At 32.4% G+C, this 21346-nt stretch overlaps 1 long non-coding RNA gene and 1 pseudogene across 1 annotated transcript in view; one reads left to right on the top strand and one right to left on the bottom strand.

Moving 5' to 3' along the window:
• LOC107503867 overlaps positions 1-21346 on the bottom strand; it is a 254757-nt gene that overhangs the window by 90476 nt on the left and 142935 nt on the right. The window lies entirely within an intron of this gene.
• On the top strand, positions 9571-9688 carry LOC118604046 (annotated as a pseudogene).

The following is a 21346-nucleotide window of genomic DNA, read 5'->3' as shown; positions in this document are numbered from 1 at the left end:
TATTTGTTCCTTCAGCTTCACTGTCTACCTTTCTTCACTCTGGATGGTTCTCCAATAGCCAGCCTGTATTGACGGCATCTATTTCCTTGCATCTCTGATTTCTCATTAGGCTTAGCCATTAAAAGGCATTGGCAAGAAATAAGTAGAGGAATAAAGAAGGATGTCATGGAAATTCCTTAGCTATCTCTTCTGATAATTTACCATGGGTTGGTAAGTCCATTGTCAGTGGACTACACAGACAGCTCTGATTCAGTGACCTTCAACCAAAGAGCTATCCTCTCTGGTTTCAGTAATTGTACCTTCCTCATCTCTTTAGACTTAACCATGTTAAGAGCTCCCTACTATGACTACTCAAGGGTTCAATTGTTGGATCTTAAACATTGCACATGTTTTTGTACATAGTCCACTAGCCATACTCACTCCAATCTACATCATAAAATATGTCATTCATTTCCTGCTAGGACCGTGACTGATATCAGGGTCAACTGGACCTGGGAGTAATATAGGAAAGAACAAAGGTGGGAATAACCTGACTAGAGAGAAACATACGGAAAGTGAGAAATAAAGTTCAATCACAGGAGAGTGACAGGTGATAGAGCTCCTACATTCAGAGCACTTTAGAGTTTGTTGACAAAAATAAAAGAACTAGAAAATGTTTGAAGGATGACTGGGTATGTTGAAAATACCGTTTCATGATATTTCTTTTGTTGTTCAGGGTAAACTGGTAATGGAAAAGACTTAAGGATGAAAAAATGTTTAAAGGCTTCTAAAGACACCTGGGCAAAAACTGATACAAGCCTGAATAATAAAGGTGATAAAGAGAAGAGGTGAAGAAAAATGGATGATACATGGGATCTTTCAATTATGGAGAACTAAATTAGGAGCATGGAAGGGTGGGTACAGAGTGTAATCATATAATTATATGATTATCCAAAGGGGAACACCTTTAGAAGTGATAAAAGTTCCACTGATACTTAAGGCAAGACAATAGGTATACTAGAGGAACCCCCATAACATACAAGTATAATCAACCTAGAGATAAACTAAGCATCTCAAGGTAGCAAACCTGAATCCTTTAGGGATAAATTGCTTTTGGTGGAAACACGAAAGTTAAGCCATAAAGTCAATTATGTGGGAGTGAGGGAAACAGATATATGGCCATTTTTGATATCCCTTTGGAAATGCCAAGATAGCATCTGATAATACAAGCCCAAACTCCTTGTCAGAGGACTACACAGGATGGGAAACATAGATTTGAATCTTGTCATCATAAAGAATGAATATGTTCTACCAAAGAAATAATGTCTGTGACAGCAGTTCCTTTTTTCTTAACTATTTATGTCTGTGAATTATTTCCTTCACTGCAGTCTAAGATCCTTAAGGGTAGGGCCAGCTTCTGATTCACTTTTGTAAATCACCAGGCTTAACACAGTGTTATATATATCTAAAGATACTAATAAATGTTTGTTGAGTTAAATACTTGTTTTACATAGCATATCCATTATCATGTCTTTATTCTGCCACTACTCTGCCATACCTCATCCTTTACCTAAACGAATCTTGCCACTATTCAATCTGGTTTGCCATCTAGAAATGAGAAGAGTCTAAGAATCAGTGTTTAGCCAAGGAATGAGCTATGGAAAAATTCCTGTGTTACTTGAAAGAATATAAATTAACTGTATTGTACATGCACACTTGCTGTCTTGTCTGGGCAATTGTATGGACAATAGTTTCATTGTGGTACTGGCTAAACAGTGTTATATATTTAAATGCTGTCTTTTTTTACTCTCTGTATTTGTTTTTGAGGATATACTTTTGAGGTGTTAGAAGATGTTATTTCCTTTTCTTTTAATAATAAAAATGGAGAAAACACTTCTTATGTATTTATAGCATCATAATGACTGAGATCGATGTTTGACCTCTAGCAAGACAAGGACACTCCAGCTGTCAACTTTTTCTCATATTTTAGCTATTGGTTTTAGAGATATAAATAATGCCTTCCTTATTCATTTTACTTTTTATAAAAGTAGCTGCCATTTCTTTATTTGTCATAAAACCTACTTCCTTGCTCTGCATCCAATAAATATGAAATACATCTTGATAGAGCATTTCATTCATCATTTAGCAAAAATTTACCAAGTGTTTGAAACAGTGCTAGATGAAAAGCATGAGATATGGATTTTGAGGGTAGGAAATAAAAAAAAAATTAATAAAACATTGTTCCCGACCTCACAGAGTTATAAATTTTTATGGCTACTTACTTTCATGATTCTTTTGCCATAGCATTATTTGACAGAAATAAAAATGTCTTAAGTGCTATAGAATTTCTCCTCCTCTGTTCCCTCCTGCCCTTCTTACTTTCTCACATTTAAGACATCTATTTTCAGAGCATGTCAATATTGAATATTCATTAATTTTCAAAGTCCTGGGTTTTTGCCAGTTTAGATTTAGTTGATGTTCCATTACACTGCTGAGCAGATTTCATGGTTCTCTAATCAAATTAACTCACTTCTAAACACAAACATTTTTATAAGACACTTGCCCAAAGCAATTGTGACTTAGCTCCCATCTTATTTTTTAAATAAAAAATTGAACAGCAGGTTATTAAGTTCAGCACATCACCTGCTGTGCAAAGAGACCAACACACAAGAGTTTCAGCCAATCTTTCTATAGTACTTCTAATATACACTGTAGATCAGAGAGTTGTTACACCACTAATATTCAAAGCCCCCTGGATTTCAATTATACTTTATTTATTATCCTAGCTCCTCCACCATTTGCAATGCGTAGTAATCTTCTACACAGTCACTGCTTCTACCTTAATGGTTGTGAAGTATCTTCTATGATACATTTTGTCATTTAATATGAGGTTTACTATGCAAAATACAGCTAAATCTTGACAGGCCCCATAAAAACCTATCCTAAATGAACCATTTTATTGTATGCTGTCAAGGCAGACTAAAAAAATACAGTGCCACTCCACGAAGCTTGTAGAAACTGCAGAAAATAGTGAGTGATGTAACTTCCGAAAAGGAGGCTGCAACTACATGCACTTTGCAGGACATATCCTCATTCCGGATGAGGTGAGGATAACTGGGGAAATGGCAACAATTTATTCAAATTCGATTTATTGCACAAAGTAGTTTTGGAATACTTACAGGGAATTAAATTTTTAACAAGACCTAGATTCTGCAGTCTACAAGTTCAGTCAATGCAGAGAAAGAAAAAGAGATACACATTTGACCACAAACAAGGGAGAATATAACACAATGATGTCTCAAAAGCATAAATGGCAGAAACAGCAGCACCATAGCAGAAGTGAATTGCAGCCCCTAGTGCTCTTGATAAGTGGCACACTCAGGATTCCGAGGGTTCATTAATTTTCTCAAGAGTTCCAAAATATAGTGCTATGAACCTACTATACTAGAATCACAGGGAGTAGCAAGTTTGGGGACTTTGGCACAGAAGTATCCAAAGGCACAGAAATAGTTTCCTATAGAGTCTGAATTTCCAAATCACCATGAAAGTAAAAAAATAAACAGATATCTCTGCTATCTAAGGGCTGCTCTACTGAAGTCCCAAAGCAGAGTCTGTATTTTTAAGTGTGCTGAGTAAATCAGATGTGTAGCCAGGCACTGAAGACACAATCATGTTGCTGTGATATTCTACACATCAGGGGTCATGCCACCTATGATCAACATTATTGTATGTTCTCTGTTTCTTACAATCTCTAGCCCAATACAAATCATCCACTCACCTCTCTCCCACTCAGCAATGACTTTTAGTATCAAAGATAACAATTAGTTCACTAAAGTACAAGAGCTACATACTTTTTTAGCTTTCTCAAGACCAGGATTCTATCTCTGGGTACTTCAGACTCTTCAACCAAAGGGAGGTATTACGCACACTAGATGCAATTGGTTATTTTTATTAATAAGAGTTAAAGCAAAGGATTATGGATTTATTTTATGTTCCATAAAAGTGAGCTGTTTCAAAGTTATGAATACGCAAATACAATATATACACAATATATGACATATATATGATATAAAACATATCATATAGTGGACTTGAAGGCAGCAGGGCAATGTGATATATTTTCCATTGAAAACAAAACTGAACTTCTCTGAAGTAACCTATGGAATTCTAATAATAGCCTGTTGTAGATAATGACAGAATCTCTACTGTCACACTTTTTAAAGTGAGTTTTCTGGTGAGACATTTATCCATTAAGTACAAAGCTCTATTCAGTAATTCAGTCAGGGAGGGAGAGGACTCTTCAAAATCTAGTTGAATCTCAGTGACACAGGGTCAGAACTTTTGCTATAGATTTCACCTATGTTCAGACTTCAAGGTATATTCTGAGATCATTCTGCAGTTACATACTAACACATGGACATGGCTTTCAATGGGTAAATTTAGAACTGAAAAGGCATCTCTAATATCTTATCTTCAGTCTATGATTTTTTTTGAGGACTAGATATTAAAAACATTTCTGCTATAAAATACCTAGAAATCCTGAAAAATAAAAATAAATGTGCTTTTTTTAAAAAAATAAATAAACTAAAATAAATAGTTTAGACCATCTTGTTTGGAAACTAAAAGATTTTAGGATGCCAAACTGGGAAGTAGCATTGAAACCACCATAGTCCCTCAAAACTCACTGTTCCAAATAATCCAGAATTTTGATTGTTAAAAGCAAATCCAGATAAGAAAAACAAGACATTAGGGAAGAAATATGGAGAAATAAACCAATCATTTGAATAAAATTAGATCATTCAAAGGTCTTCGACCTCAGTGCATAAACGTTTTAGAAAAGAAAATCTACCTTTTAGAAAAAAGACATAACAAGAAATTACTCTGTCTTAGAAATAACTCTGGAGGACAAATAAAAAAAATAGAAAAAACTCTCCTCTAAAAATGTATAGCTTGGGCCTCCCTTCCCACTAATATAGGATATGTATTTCTTGCAAGTATAAATTAAGAATTTTTTAAAAAATAAAGAAATTAATTTGTTTTCCTTGTGTTGGAAAGCCCCAAGGCACTCTCCATAAGGATTCATAATGACGCAGAATTCATACGACACAGAGATAAAGCCCAGCTGGATGTGAACTCACAAAGCAGAAAGAAATATGTGAACAAATGAGGAGTAAACAGAAAGAATATATGCTAAATTAGACAACAAAGTAGTTTAGACATTCCAACTACTGGATACATATTTTGGAGTAAGTACATTTCAATTTTTATGTTTATTTATTTATTTTTTTAATGAGCGAGAAAGAAAAAAAAAACAGAAAGATCAAAAAATAATAAGAATCTGTGTTTGAGAATATAATATGTATATGTCTATATCTATGTAACTACCACACGTTTTTTAAAGAAAGAGAATATTTTCAGAATCTTAGAGGATCCTTGTGAGATTGTTGCTCATCAAGATTCTTTCTACCACACCATAATAACCACTACCTTAATTTATAGAATAATTAACCCCTTTATTTCATTTACTTTTCTTAGACAATATATTTACTTTTGTTTATATCTGAACTCTGCACATATAGAATTGCACTTTATTCATTTAGTTGTGCTGTTATTTTGCTCAAAATTATTTTTGAAATCCATTAAGCTCATAGTTTTAGCTACAAAACCCTCACTTTTATTATTATATGTTAATCCATTACATGTATGCACCACAATTAACCTGTTAATTCTAGTATTCATGAACGTAAACAGAATTCCAGGAATAAAAATATAAAGATCAAAAGTAACTAATTAAAATCAATGTTAAATAATTAAAAGTAATTTTAAACAGATGAGTTTATTAATAAAAATAGAGAATTTGTAAACTAAGGTAGATCAACAAAAATTATATAAAATTCATGACAGAGACACAGTATAGGTTAAAACCCATGAAGAACAAAGTGAAAGGTATAACATATATTTAATCAGATATCTAAGAAGACAGAATAAAGACAATGGAAGAGAGGTAGAATATTTTAAAGAGTTTGCCAAAAATTTCAAAAAGAAATAAATATTTAGATTCAGAATATATATTTAGGTATAGAATGAACAGCAAACAAGAATCTTACCAACAATAGAATCTTATAAAGGAAAAGATATAACTTAGAAATTCTCAAAGATAATTTAGATAAAAGTCTAAAAGAAAATGGTCCCATAAGGAAGATCTCAGTAGCAAGAAGCAATAATGAGAAAAGATATTGGTATAATTAGGGTAATCTAAAGAGGCATTTAATATAAAAGATAACAACAATGCTTAATTAATGGAATAAAGAAAATAGTAGATTAAAATCCTTCACAAGATTAACACCTATGATGTGTGGAAGTGTGGTTAGAATTTAAATGTTCTTAGTCCTTGTTTTATTCAGAAAGAAAATGAACTGAAACTTTCAATTAATGTTGTTTAAATTACAATCATAAAAATTCCAAACTAAAGTTGGCTTAAGAAAGAATAATTGTAATAATAATAATAATAGCAACAACAACAATAATAGCATCAGCAATGATAAGGATAAATAATCCCAGGAAGGCAGAGAGTGAAACGAAATGACAAAAAGAAAAATGTATATAAACAGAACATAGTAAAAATAATTCAAACTACATCAGAAATCACATGAAGTATTAATAAAGATAGTTGGATTGTAATTAAAAATAGGAAATCTTACTCTATGCTAAATGTAATAGTTACTACTAAAAACATTATAACAAGTCTTAAAGGAATGAAAAACAATGTACTAGTAATCGCTAAACAAAAGAAAGTTGACCTAATGTGACATTAGTAGGGATACTGAATGTCAATGTATAATACAAAGGATTTCTTCATCAGAAGCTGAAACAGTTCTAAACTCATCTGAAGTAATAACATAACTTCAAAATATATACAGCAAAAATGGATGAAATGTAAAAAAAAAAAAGTTGCTTTACAGTTTCGGTAAGAGAATTTAACACTGTTTTCTAGTATTAATGTTTGAAGCAATCAAAAACTAATAAAAATATAGAAGATTTGACAACATAATTAAGTAGCTTGGTATAATAGACATATATAGAACCTTATATAATTAGATTCTTCTTCAGCACAAGCAGAATATTTATGAACATTGACAACCTAACAGGACCTATGGCAAGTCATATAACATACAGATTGTGATCTTTGACAAGAGAAGCATTGAAGTGAAAATCATCATCATTGATACAGTAAATACAACAACAGTGACAACAACAACCCTTAAACAGAGGGCGTTATCATCGTATATTTTAGAACATTTCCAAGTAACAGTAGTCAAAATCATAATGAAAATTTGAAAAGATTTAGAAGTCAATGAAAATAAAGATGTGTGTAGAAACTTATGAAACAAGGCTAAAATAGCTTTCAACAATAAATATAAAACTTAAATGCTTCTGTTAGAAAAAAGGAAAGGCCAAAAAGAATTAAATATCTGTCTTCAGTACGCTTTTACCAGGCACCCAAAGCTCATTCAATGCTTAAATGTTAGCTTCTGCTTTGTGATCTCAAGTTCCTCATCCTGGTTGGACTTAGCCTGTATTCAAACTAGTTCCTGCAGCCACGTATATTAACTACATATATTAGCCTTGAGAAAATATCTTAGGCATAAACAACAGAAGAGTCTCCTCCTACCAGCTCCAAAAATATATATTCTTCTACATTTAATAACAATGTACAGTTATAGAGCAGTTCAGGATTAGACACCAACCTCAGTATTCTGCATGTATTAGTGTTATTTACTCCTCAAAGCAAAACTATAGTATAGATTCTATCATCTTCATTTTACAGATGAGGAAACTATGCACGGAATAGTTAATTTGACAAAGGTTAAGTGGAAAATTAAAGAGTCGAGATATGAATACAGATAGCTGGGCTTTACTGCCTATATTTTAAATCTTACTACTTCTACCTCCAATTTTTACTTTCCAGTAAAATCCAGTAGTCAACAAGATATGGATGTTAATGAGCCACCTAATTTATACGAAAGTTTCTGAGATTCATCCAATATTATTATCATCCATCTTGTGCCAATTACTTCCTCCAGTACTGTGCTTTCATCCTAAACCACACAGTACAGTGCTACACAGCAGCCACCATAGTCTTTACTGGTATTTGGAATCAAATTGTTCAGATTCAACATTTTATTGAGCCCTCTAGCTATATTTTGAGTAGTCTGTGAATAAAGGCTTAAACTTTGGAATAAGCCTCTGTAAGTTCAAATCTAGCCCTACATATTATAGCATATTTTAGAGCATAACGGCCTCACTAAGCAGCCATTTCCTCTTTTGTAAAATACTGATATTAATGTACTGATGCCACAAAGTTGTGATGAATAAGTTAGATAACATATAGAAAGGAGCTCGATAAATTTTATGTGACTCATTAAGTGCCCTACACTTTAAAAAATTAATAGTTCAGGGATGCAATTGCTGAATGATTTGCAAAGACTACATGATGATGATTTAAGGAAATAATTCACATTAAAGTGATTTATTGTTTAAATTTATTTTAGAATATCCAAACTAAACTCTTATACTAAGCTGGAATACATTTATTGTAGGAAGCTGGTATGACTTTCTCATTTACTAGGTTTCAGACATCACAGTTTAGTGGTTTTTACATCTTAATATATTCAGGAAAGCCCAAGAGAAATTGGTAAAAGTTCAGAGAAACCAAATGCAATAAAAAAAAAAAGTGACTTTTAAAGTACAAAGAAGAGTGGGGTTACTGAATCAGCATCACCCTGACTGTGCCCTCTGAATCTAGTGAAGCTTCAGTCAAAACATAAAACAATATACTGTACAAATGTTACAAATTCTTTGGGAAAGAACTGGACCCAGGAAACACCATGAATCCTCAGAGGACACTAGATTTACACACGTTGCAAAACAAATAGATTATCTAAGAAATTTCAGTAGCTTAGCCAAACTGATCCAATGTAATTTTCTAATAAACACAATTCGGGTTAGGGCAAATGTGTGATGTAAGAAAATTATAGGCATCTGTCTGTGTTTTGAAAAGATAATTCTTTTCAAGCAAAGGTCTGACTTAGAGGTGTGCCCACTAATACACATTTTCGTTAAATATTAATGGTCAAATGAAGAGTGAGGCCAAAATCACCATTATAAAGTGATTTTTAAATAGATCATAATTTTTAATGAAAAATGCCATTTTTAAACAGAAATTAATTTTGAATTTTATAGTTCAGCAACAATAATCCCTCAGCACTTTCAACTGTTAGATTATTCCTGCAATATGTAATGAGCACTTATGGTACAAAATTATACTGATAGGTGCTTACTTTCACTAAAAAGCCCTGAAAGAGTCAGATTTGGGGGATGCCTTGTTTTCTTCTAATATTTTCATTTTCATTTTTTAAACCCTAAATTCTATATATACTTTATTATATCTTGTTCAATATTGATTTCTTAAGTACCATTATACCAGACTTTGCAGAGTTTTTTTAATTCTAACACATTTTTGAAAGGCCAATGATTAAACTCAGTTTTTATGATTTGAAGAATATCCTTTTAGAATTTTTTTTTTTTTTTGTCTATGACCATGCTACCCTGAACAAACCCATCCCATCTGATCTTAGAAGCTAAGCAGGGTCGGGCCTGGTTAGTATTTGGATGGGAGACCACCTAGGAAGATCAGGTGCCATAGGCATAAAAAAATAAGAGATTGCAAGCCGACAAGATCCTTGCAACCTGTGAGGTCAACCAAGGGTCAATTTGCCTAAAAAAAAAAAAAAAAATTCAGGCTGTAGTGGCCTCATTGCAGGCCTTAGTGAATGGAATTAAATAGCAAAAATTTAAACATATATAATTCTTAAATTTTAGTTGAACTTATTCTGCTGAATGTTATAAGTGTTAACAAAAAGATTAGAATAAAGATATAATCTCCACTATCTTGGTTTAGATTATTATTCAAACATTATTGACATTTATGGGTATAAATGTCAATATAGATATAGGGCTCAAAAAGCTATAAAGTCTTCCCCATATTTTAGCACTATGGTTCATAACATTAATATTGTCAAAATATGTTCTATTTGTTTATTTGAGAATTTTCAATAATATTTGCACAATCAACTTTCACGATCATCATTAATTGTGGAAATAAAAATATATTTATATATACCTGACTAATAGAGTTTAAACACATAAAGTACATAAGGAAATTTTTAATTCAAGTTCAGCTAGAAGTTTTACCTATAGTTAAATATATAATAAGATATTAACTTACAATATATTAGCGTAAGTCCAGATGACCTATTCCTATGACTATTTTAATGTTCATGAAACATAATGGTACCCAAAATAATTAAATAATTATTTTTTACAGACAAATTCAGGGATACCAAAAAATAAAATGAAGTATGCATTTGGTCTTCGGCTTGCAAAATGCCGAATCTGAGGATGAAACATCTGAACAAGTATCTTGAAGACCCTGGGTCCAAAACCAAACTTCCATGTATTTGTAGCTGGCAAATAAGATACTGGTATTGTCAGTTATATGAACTAGTATTTCAAAAGCTGCATTGTCCCTTTTCTCTTCCTTTTTCCCTCCTTCTTCTTCTTCATATTCCTAATCCCTTCCTCTCCTAAGCAATTCCATCCTAAAGCACAGAAGATAAGTGTCTACAGCGAGAGACAAGGTAGAAGAAGGGTAGCTGCAGTGGTCAGAGCATGCTACCAGAGTCCAAGTAAGGTGAGAAAGACATCCATGTGGAGAGTAATCTGTCATGGGAATCAGAATCCAAGCAGGTAGGGAGGATGTCTCTGTACAAGAGCAGCCTGGTATGGAGCCTTGGAAGGCTCCATACAAGAAAAGGGCTCAGCATGAAGAGTTAGGGCCTATGTGGATGAAGAGGGCACCCTGTGAAGGAGTGGCCTAGGAGTGTCAAAGGGTTTCTGTCCAGTAAGGACACTCCTGTGCTCTTTGGTTAATATTTGCATAATAGATCTTTCCCCATCCTTTTAAAAAAGTTGTCACTTTATTTCTTGTTTAGACTACAAACTTCCACAAAGGTTTACTTAACAAAGGATAAATTAAGAAATGGGGAAGAGATTCAAGAAGGAATCAAAGTCTGCTCTTCTACTTTGTATTCATTGTGTGATTCTGAATAACAACCTCATCCCCCTTTGTTTATATTTTCTCATTTGTACAACTAAATGATATATTGTTTTTCTTTCCTAACCTATGGAAATGCTTGAGTCAATTTTTTTTTTTTCTTGGAGAAATCTTGGTACTCAATACATACTACACAGTGATATACAATTTTGGGAACCAATTTAGCCATTGTAGAGGTTAGAATCGTTATCGACTCTGAACAATGAGATTAAACAATAGGTTAAAATCCAGGAACCAGCCAACAATCAGTGTCACTAATGCACATTCACAATTTCCATAGCTTTGTAAATGAGCAAAAGAAGAAAACCTTGGTTCATAGAAATGAGAAATTATGATTTGCACTTTTGTTCTCTGAAGTATTTTTCTTTAATCACTTGACTTTCTGATGTCAAATCCAATTCATATGGATTATACAAACCACATGGGATTTTTACCTAAAGCAATTATTTAACAATTGACTTGTTTTTCTACATTAATAACTTGTCTATGTTAATGATATAGTTTCTTCCCATTTAAGTTTAAAGTTAGGCACCTATAAATTATGGTTTACTTGTGCTTGGTCAAGTTGACAAAGTCTTTAACTAAAATTAGAATTGAACTTCTGATATAGGAGGCGTGATCTCTTAACTCAGCCCAGACCCACTTCTGGCTTTGTCTTTGTCCCAGATCTAATTCATACACTTATGCACTAGACTGACTCTTACTTAGGGTTTGCTCATGATTTAACACAACTGCCAAAGTGGCAAAACTTAATAAAATACAGGAAATTAAGCATGCTGCTAAAATGACTGGAGTAATTTGAAACTATATATTTTCGAGCATATCCATAAGTAGGTGAAAATTATGTTCACTGATTACTGAATCACAAAAGAACTTGTGCATGAGAAAATAACAATTATGTGTTATTCTTGCCAATCATCTACACTCACTCTATCAATGTGAAAATATCAATAATTTCTAGCCAATAAGATTATTGTAAAAGCAAAAGATGAAGCTGCTCCAAGTCAAAGTCAGTGGGAGATGCAAGGTGCCTCATTTCCAATGATATCTGCTAAAAGAAATAGAGCTGACACTATATAATTTGATTCGCAGAGTCTTAATTACAGGATATAAAATGTTCTGTAAATGAGCCATTATGCATTTTCCATTTTGTTAGTTATTTCAGTGAATAAAAAGTTTAAAACTAAGCACATTTTTAGTTAAGGCACAAATTGCATTTGCTGAGAAACGGCATTATCTAAAGAGCAATACACTGGTTTGGGAGCACTATATCCTAAATCCTTTTAGTTCCATGGACTTCCTACGTGATTGCAGGCAAGCTTTCCCTTGCCACATGAGCCTTTGCAGCTTATAAAATGAAGACTAATACCTGCTGCAGATTAATCCCACTGATTTATGTAGATTTAAAACACTGATTTGTAAAGAACAGTGGGCTTTTTGGAAGCAAATAAAAGACAAAAAAAAACATATGTTTTTATTGTTATTGCTATAAATTCTATAATTATTTTGGATGCTACTTTTCTCAGAGAGAGATTTAAACAAGAGATTGTTATTTAGAAAAATTTTACCCATGTTAGAATTCTCTTCATTTGTTAAATTAACCATCTATATGGCACTTCATTTTTTAAATATAATTTATACATTCTTTGGGTTAGTGAATTACTGGAGAAAAAATTATCTTTTTTTATACTTGAAAATACCTTATTATAAATCATATTTCATATTCATCCCTTTAAAATAATTTTTAAAAAAGAAGAAAAGAAAACAGCCTTCCCAAACAAAGGCATATTCTAAATGAAATGACTTAGTCTATAAACACTCATTAATTTTTTTTTCATTTTCATTTCCTACACAATATTGCACAGGATATGACTCAATATATTCTGATTTTCAATGACTAGAAATGGAAGATAGTGTTTTTCACAGAAAAAAATAAACAAAAGCCTTAAAATCTAATTTATTCAGATCAAAATCTGCATGTAGGGGAAGATAGCTATGGGCAGACTTTGGAATGTGATATTGAAGATGCTTCCCTCTAAACTGAATATTCTACATCATCTCACCATCAAGACTGATTGTAAAGAGTTGCAACTGCTGAGGCTTTTAAATTTATTATATTTGTGAAGTAAATGACCTTGAATTTTTTCTTTTTATTGGTCACAATGAAAAATAACTAATACTGTATATCATAAAAATCCTGTATAAGCATGGGTACAAAATTAGCATCAAAAATTCAAAGCATATTTTGTTCCATTATCAAATAACTATAATAGTAAAACAATAATGCATCATAATTCACATCCACAAATGTCTATCATTAACAGTTTGGCAGTTTGGAAAAGAGCAAATTGATTTCATTTTTTGGAGTCCTGGGTATTTTATGCTAACATTTGATATGTACGTATGAATAAACATTTAAGAGGAAATGGGGAAGGGCAAATAATTTAGTAGTGCTAGAAAATAATAATCGGTTCAGAAAGTGGATCTAGCTGAGTATAAATTTAAGTCACTCAATTTTCCATTTGTCTCCTCACTCTTTTTCTTTTAATTTATATTCATAGACTAAGAAGAGCCCTCAAAAATCATCTCATCAAAGTCACAATGAGATAATATAATCAAGATAATTCTAAGAGTCAGTATCCAGTAATAAAATCTGCCAGGAAGTATATTCATTGTTTCATTATCCTGACTCATGAAATGGTTTTCCACATGTCACCTCTGAGAACTCTCATTGTCATAATGAAACTAAAGACACCAGTTCGCATTCTCCTATTCAAGGTCATACTTCCTCTTATCTTTCTTGTGGGCCGAATTGTATCCTCTCCCCGAAAATTCATGTGGAATATCTAATAAAGCAGAAAGTCGATAAGATTAAGCATTTCCTTTGAAAGAAGTCTTTAGAAATTACACCATCTGAATGTTTAAGGGTAAAGGGAACAGACCAACCTTTACGACAGGCCTCTATGAAAGACCCCTCTTAGGCAACTTATATGGAGAAATATATCATTCTATTAAAAAAATTACTTTTTTTTTTTAGTATTTTAGCAAAAGATACCTCTACATTCACTATGTATAGCTATCACTAGCAGTTGAACAAGTGTCTAGGTCTTCTGAGTAGGAAGAGACCAAAATCCTAATTTTTACTCCTGGATACCTTATATATTGATGTCAATAATGGTAGCTCAGTGAAGACTCAATGGTAAGAAAAAGCAAGGAAGTCCTGAAATTAAACAATCATGGGAAGAGAAGAAAATCAATTTATTCAACACAAGAGCCTTAATGTTTGAGAGGTGAGGTAGATGTAGAATGGGGAATGATTCTGGTGCAATAGGAAGCCTGAACGTCTTGAGAATCCAGTCAGACACATACTTTGCTTTGGAGAAAAATGTCCAACATGTAGTTCTTACACTAAGGGATTTCCAACCTTGGAACTCCATCAAGGACATAGCTTCAGAGGAAGCAAGTCTCCAGGAAGTGAGGAAAGAATTCACAACACAAATATATGGGAGCAAGAAGCAGTGGAAATGAAATGGAAGGATTACAGTTTCCCTTGGAAGTAGGACTAACCACTACCCACCCCATCTCTCTGGGACTGAGTAAATCCCTGAGTTCTTATATAAGGGTCCACAAATGAAAAGCAATAAGTTTTCTATAAATAATACATACGAATTCTCAAGAGATCTGCCCACTAAATAAGACATGAGACTACGTTTCACACCTCCCTTGTAGGTAGGCTATAACTACTCCATATAGGCTGGTGCCATCTGTATCCCAGTTACCGAAACTTGCAATCTTAGGATCATTTGCCATATGTTCCCCATCGATAACCCTCTTCTCCCACTGTATGTGTACACACAGTCATATACATAAACATCAACTTTCCAGTTCTCACTCCACAGTTTCAAATTTGTTTCTTCTTTTCTACTCCTATAGACTCACAGAATCCAAGCTTTATAACCTAGCTGGACTACCATATTATCAAATTAATAATTTCTTTCATTTCAATAGATCTTTTGCATAATTCATTTTTCATTCCAATGTATACCTATAAAACATATTTTCATATTAATTGTTAATATTTATATTAATATAATTCCATAATACACAGAGAGTCTAAATGGTTTCTCTGAATGATACTCCAATTCTACCACTTATTAGCTGGGTAGTTACGAACAAATTTTTGAACTTTTATGAGCATTAATTTTCTCGAATTTTAAACAATTATTTATTAAATTCCTACTATGAACCAGGAAATGCTATAAATTTGAAAAATGAAATAGTGAATGATATAGACAAACTTCTTTTCAGGGAGCCTGCTTTTGATATGAAAAATCCTCATCTAAAAATTCACGTCTAAAAAGATAACCAGATGTAGTATCTCACAGGATAGTTGTAAACATTTAATAATAAACATGAATAAAGCATTAAGCATAGTATCTAACACTAAGGAGATAATTAATAAAAGCCTAATTTATCTTCTTGATTAAAAAAATGATAAGACCTGTGCCTTATAAAGGGAATATCTTCTTTTCCTTTGGAAATGCCTCTAAATATCATGAAAATATTAAACTGAGATGCAAGGACACAAATAAACAATGCTCAAAATGCCCATTGACTAAAAATCAAATCTAATTTCTAATCACAGAATTCAATACATTTATTCACATATTGCTGTCTTTCTTGCTCTCTATTCTCATTTTTTCCCAAAATATTATTTATGAGACATATTTTATCTTATTTATTATCATCTCATTCTTTCAGCATTAAAAAAAAAAACACTAATCTCAATTTTGATGAATTTTATAAAAACAAAATGTTGCATCTGCTTGGTATGCCAGGCAATTGTATGAGGAAGTTCACATTCACATTATTCTTCAGACTTCACTATTTCTCTCACATGTCATTTTCACTGATATGAGTGTCTAATAAGTCATATCTAAGTATCTAAGTATAGTCTCATCAGCAGTTGTGAAATTCCAACATTTAACCCACTGTCTTAATACTCTGTTGAAAGCAATGAGATAATTACCTCTCAATGCCTATATTTAACTTCTAAAGTACCAAATTATCTGTGATTAACATAATTTATGATAGGTCTAGTGGTTTTTGGCTCATTCTTAATTTTTATATTTTGATTACATAATATCATGCTCAAATTTAAAGATCTTCTTTATAGAACATTCTTTGTGATGCTTAGGTTGTGATAACACTTGGCAATATTTCCCCATTCACTATCATTAATTTGAGGAGAATCTCTTTCGCCCCTGTGTTATGTTACCATATAAAGTTCTATATACAGCCTTTTTGTTGTTGCTATTTTTAGGATATTTTTGATTTTATGGAGTTAGATTTATTTTTATAGAGAGCACCACTCCTTCCACTTTGTTTCAAACTATATTAATTATTTTCATATAGATTATTAATGCTAAAAGCTAGCAGTTCCAGAAAAAAAAAAAAAAAAAACAGATCAATGAGATTCATGTTTACCCTGAATGTGATCTCCAGTCTAATGAATATCCTTCTCACTGACAAAATATAGTCAGTGAGTTTAAATTTAAAATTTTTAGTAGAAAACTTTTATGTGCTATTAAATTTAACCTAGAAAGCCAATGTATAAAACATTAAAAAAGAAGAATTGTTCTGGTTAACAGAGAGCCCTTTTCACTTGACCCTTTTGATTCTAAGATGATGGTAAGAAATCTTCAAAGGATCTTCAGAGCATGATTTCAAAATCATTGCTCTCGATGCTGCCCTAACTCCTGACTTGGAATTAAATTTCACTGAAGGATTCTTAAAGAATCAATGGGTTCCCAATAGCCAATTACCCAGAGCAAATGGAGAAATGAAATCCTCAACTTTGAGGAAAAAAAAGGTTCTCATTTGTAAAATAAAATTTTAAAAATATATTGTCTATTATCCTATATGATATTATGTTACTTAATCAAGTACAACTTTCAAGAACATTATTAAAAGCTTCTTTAAAGTCATTATAGATTAATTCTATTTAGTAATAATTATATTCAGCAGACTTGGCATGTGCAAAAGCATACTGATGATTATAGTTACAAAAACCAAAGTAAAAATATTTCTTTTAAATCAGTTGTAGACAGATACCTCTCTGAATAGTGTTAATTTCTCACTTAGACTTAAGATCCTAAAAGTAAGATCTGACTTTATTTCTCCATCTTTCACTATCCTAAAGACTATAAAAGGAGACTATGTTGCAATTTCAACCTACAAATGAGTATAATATTAAGCTAGATTTATCAAATGAAGAAATTAGTAACAGTTACCTTGCTTCTTAATCTTAGAACACTGGTTCTTCTTGCCTTATTTATTATCTATTAACTGTGTCACTTTGCCAATGGCTTCATAATAAGAACATGAACCCCAGTAGTAATAAAGTACCCATGTCTTATTCAATTGGGCCTGCCACCTCAAAATTAAAAAATTAAGCAAAGAAATCCCAGAGAAGTTTATTAGCTATCCAGAATTTAGAGTTTCATCTTAAAATATTTTTTAGCAATTCTTATTGCAATTTCATTCAACAGATCTACCTACTAAACACAGGGGCAAAGGTTACTTCTTTTAGGTACAAGCAATTTTACAACCACTTTTATTTTATTTTATTTTATTTTATTTTGATTAATTTAGTATATTAGTAGGTTCCCTTGGATAATTAATAATTTACAGATATTTAACTCTAAAATACATCTGGGAAGTCAAGCCCAGTAAAATAGTCCAGCAATAAAAATATAAAATAACTACAAAAAAATGCTAAAATTTTTTTTTAATTCATAATTTCCTACCATGAACTCACAAGAAGAAAGCTAGAAAATATACCAAAAATTATCCATGGCATGACTATGACCTCTCCCTCTTTTCCTCTAAGTCATGATATTGAATCTAAATAACCTCAAAATTTGTATGAATATCCACAAATCACCCTTCCTGACTGGTAGGAAGCTAATGGCTCTTATATATGCAACTAGTTGGGACAATTGTCTCTGACTGAAGCACAAGCTGTGGAGTACCAAAGTAGGTTAAGGGAATGACTCCAATACTAAAGTATACCCCACACCATAAAAAACTACATCACTGCCCAATCCAAGCTCTGGCTCCACTAGGTGAAGTGATATAGGACATTTAACAACATCTAAAAAGAGAAAGTAGAACACAATCCTCTAATGCCATACATAATTCCAACATGATCCTCTCTCATCTGCCATAACTTCAAAAACAGAAGTTATATTTAAATCTTGACATCCTAATTCAGAGTAGAAGACAGAGCTCAAGAAACAGGAGAAAGCAACCAATAATAACACACACCACATAATATCAGGAAAAAGAGCTATCAACACTAAACCTGAAAAAGATAAAAAAAAATAGTATGATTCGGTGAAATAGAGAAAAATGAAAGTTAGACAAAAGAAAAAAGGAGGAAAAGCAGTTAAACCTTATGATAAAAATGTGTACAAAATTGCAAATATAGAGTGGTCTTATATGATGATTTTTGGTCAATTAATTATAGAATATGTTGCATAATGTTTTGTAAAATAAAATTAACATGTCTATTATTAGAAAAGACATTGCATAAAAATTTTAGAAAGAACACTGTATATTTAGATTTATTATAAAAATACAAATAATTGTATAATTGGCAGAACAAACTGAAAAAATCTCATGTATTAATGCTATATCTTAACAAATCCTCTTAGAAATTATTTTTTATTTCTACTTCCCTTTTGTTTTAGTTACACTGACTTGTTTAAATGTGCCTTTTTAAAATGAAAGAGAAAGTCAAATAATAATAAAAGTAGTAATATAATAATAATTTGCAAAATAAAGAAAATAGAAGAGCAATTGTTCCTGTTAGAGCTGTAATAAATTACTTAGAAAGCCATATTATCTAGAATCATGTTCAGCTTTGGAATGATTCAAATCTCAAAGTCTCAACTAATAAGAATATTTTTGTTTATTAATTTCTGCCTGCTTATTATAAACGGCAGTCGAAATTTTATTAAAAAAAAAAGACTGGTAACTTCCTGGAGATTGCATATTGAAGAATAAAAGTTACTATTAAGTAATATTTTCTTGAATGCTTAAAGATTTTTGAGAATACAAAAAGAGTTACCATGGGTACAATATTCATAAAAGAGTTTGACAGCTCTCTGGAGACTGCATACAGAGAAATAAACATTTTTATTAAGTAACATTTTCTTTAATGTTTAAGGATTTTTAAAAGTAGAATAAACATTACCAGGGGTACAAAATTTGATATATATTCCAATGGATTTAGAACAGAACCTAATAACCATTAAAATGTTTTTAAAGATGATTTAGGATTTCTGCTTTCAGTGCCAACATGTAAAGGGCTTGGAAGTCATCACTTCTGTCCTCAGAGGAATCAAGCTGAACAAAGTAAAATCAATTACTTTACTTGAACCCATCAGAAAAGCAAGGTAGTGGAACAAACTGATACCCCAAAATTTGGAAAGTCAAAATGGATAGAGAAAATCACAGCGAAGATCAGTTCACCTGGAGCAAAAATAAATGGAGCCATAACTGATAGTAAGATTTATCTGGTAAACTTGACAAATTACTGGAGGGTGACTGTGAACTAGTAGGAGTGAGAAACTTGTCAGGGTTGCAGATTTATAGGGACAACAACAACTTTATTGGTTTAAATTCCAAGAACCTAGGCAGGGTCTCATAGCGAAGAATAAAGAAAAATTTCCTTGTTTTCCAACAAGAGGAAAGAAAAGCAACCACTATGATATAGAACCAGAGTATTTGCTCTAACATGCAAAAGTCTGCTCTCCAGGGAAAAGACTTTACCAGAGACTTATCTCATTCAAGGAATGGCCACTTCCTTGACTCCAGCACCTTCTAGCCTTCCTGTCTGACCTAAAAGGGGAGTAGCTGTGGGTGAGTGTGGGAGGGATGAGGAACTAAGAAATATTTGTGAAGGTCACAGACCAGGATCATATGTCTACTAAATAAATGAGATTTAATAACAAAATTACAGAATGCTTCCTTTCCTCCATATCATAAATTACATCAATAGGACTTCAATAAATAAAAGTGAAATCTAGCTGAAAGTGCTACAAGAAATACACTTTGAGGAGCAAAGTAAAAAATGAAGCCCCAGAATCTGTATGGGAAACAAAAATAAGAATACTAGAGAAATTTGAAGCTTCTGGTACCTATAGCTACAGTAAACATTGAGCCAAACTCCTAGCTGTATTAACATAAAACTCACACGAAAGATTTATTGCTCTTAGTTCTTACTACTGCATGGGTCGTGGTTGAGAATTTTTCAAAATTAATGACAGACATCAAACTATAGGCCCATGAAGTTCAGAGAGCACCAAGCAAAATAAATACTGAAAAAATAAAACAAAAACAAAAACAAAAACCTAAACCTTGGCATATCATATTCAATCTTCCAAAGACAAAGGAAAAATTCACAAGAGGCCAGAGGGAATTAATACACCTTATAAATAGTGGAACAAAAATAAGAATTACATTCTAATGGGCTTCTTGTCAGAAAACATGTCAGAGGGAAAGTTTTTGTTTGCCTGAAAACAAAATGTTATCAGATACTGAATTACTGAATTGAAGGTGTTCTGTTTTGTTTTTAATACTTAAAATATTTCACTCCATTACCCACTACATAAGGAGGGGCCTGGGCAGGAAATTGTCAAAGATTATAGTTCCCCATTCATACTGTATTACAAAAGACCTGCTCCGGTTGTTTCAGTAGCTAAGTGAGCAGCTTCACCAACCTTCAGGACTAGAATGACTTATTTCAGTATGTTCAGCAGGCAGTGAAATCAGCAGATTCTACTCTCTCACTCTGATCCAAGGGAGATTCATATTGAATGGTGGCAGCAGCTTGACAGCAACAACAGGTCCCAGCCACCTTTGATACACACATCCTGCTCCATGGGGGCAGTGGTACAGTCAGTAAAGAGCAAGTACCCCATTTTTCACAATGCACAGCTTCTGGCTCCATAGCCCAGAAGTTCTGCATAAGAGAAGATCAAGGCAGCTTCAAATACTGCAACACTCTACCTATACCTGCCAAGGTGACTGACTTCAATAGGATGAGAATGTGAGCAGTTACTGTCTCTCAGGGCGTTGTCTAAAACAATAGAGCAAGCAACTAGCAATTTGTATATGTATGCT

The sequence above is a fragment of the Rousettus aegyptiacus genome, unplaced genomic scaffold (genome assembly GCF_014176215.1).
Source record: "Rousettus aegyptiacus isolate mRouAeg1 unplaced genomic scaffold, mRouAeg1.p scaffold_m13_p_1, whole genome shotgun sequence".
Taxonomy (NCBI): domain Eukaryota; kingdom Metazoa; phylum Chordata; class Mammalia; order Chiroptera; family Pteropodidae; genus Rousettus; species Rousettus aegyptiacus.
Note: the sequence above shows the minus strand (reverse complement) of the source record. Positions and strands in the feature narration are given on the sequence as shown.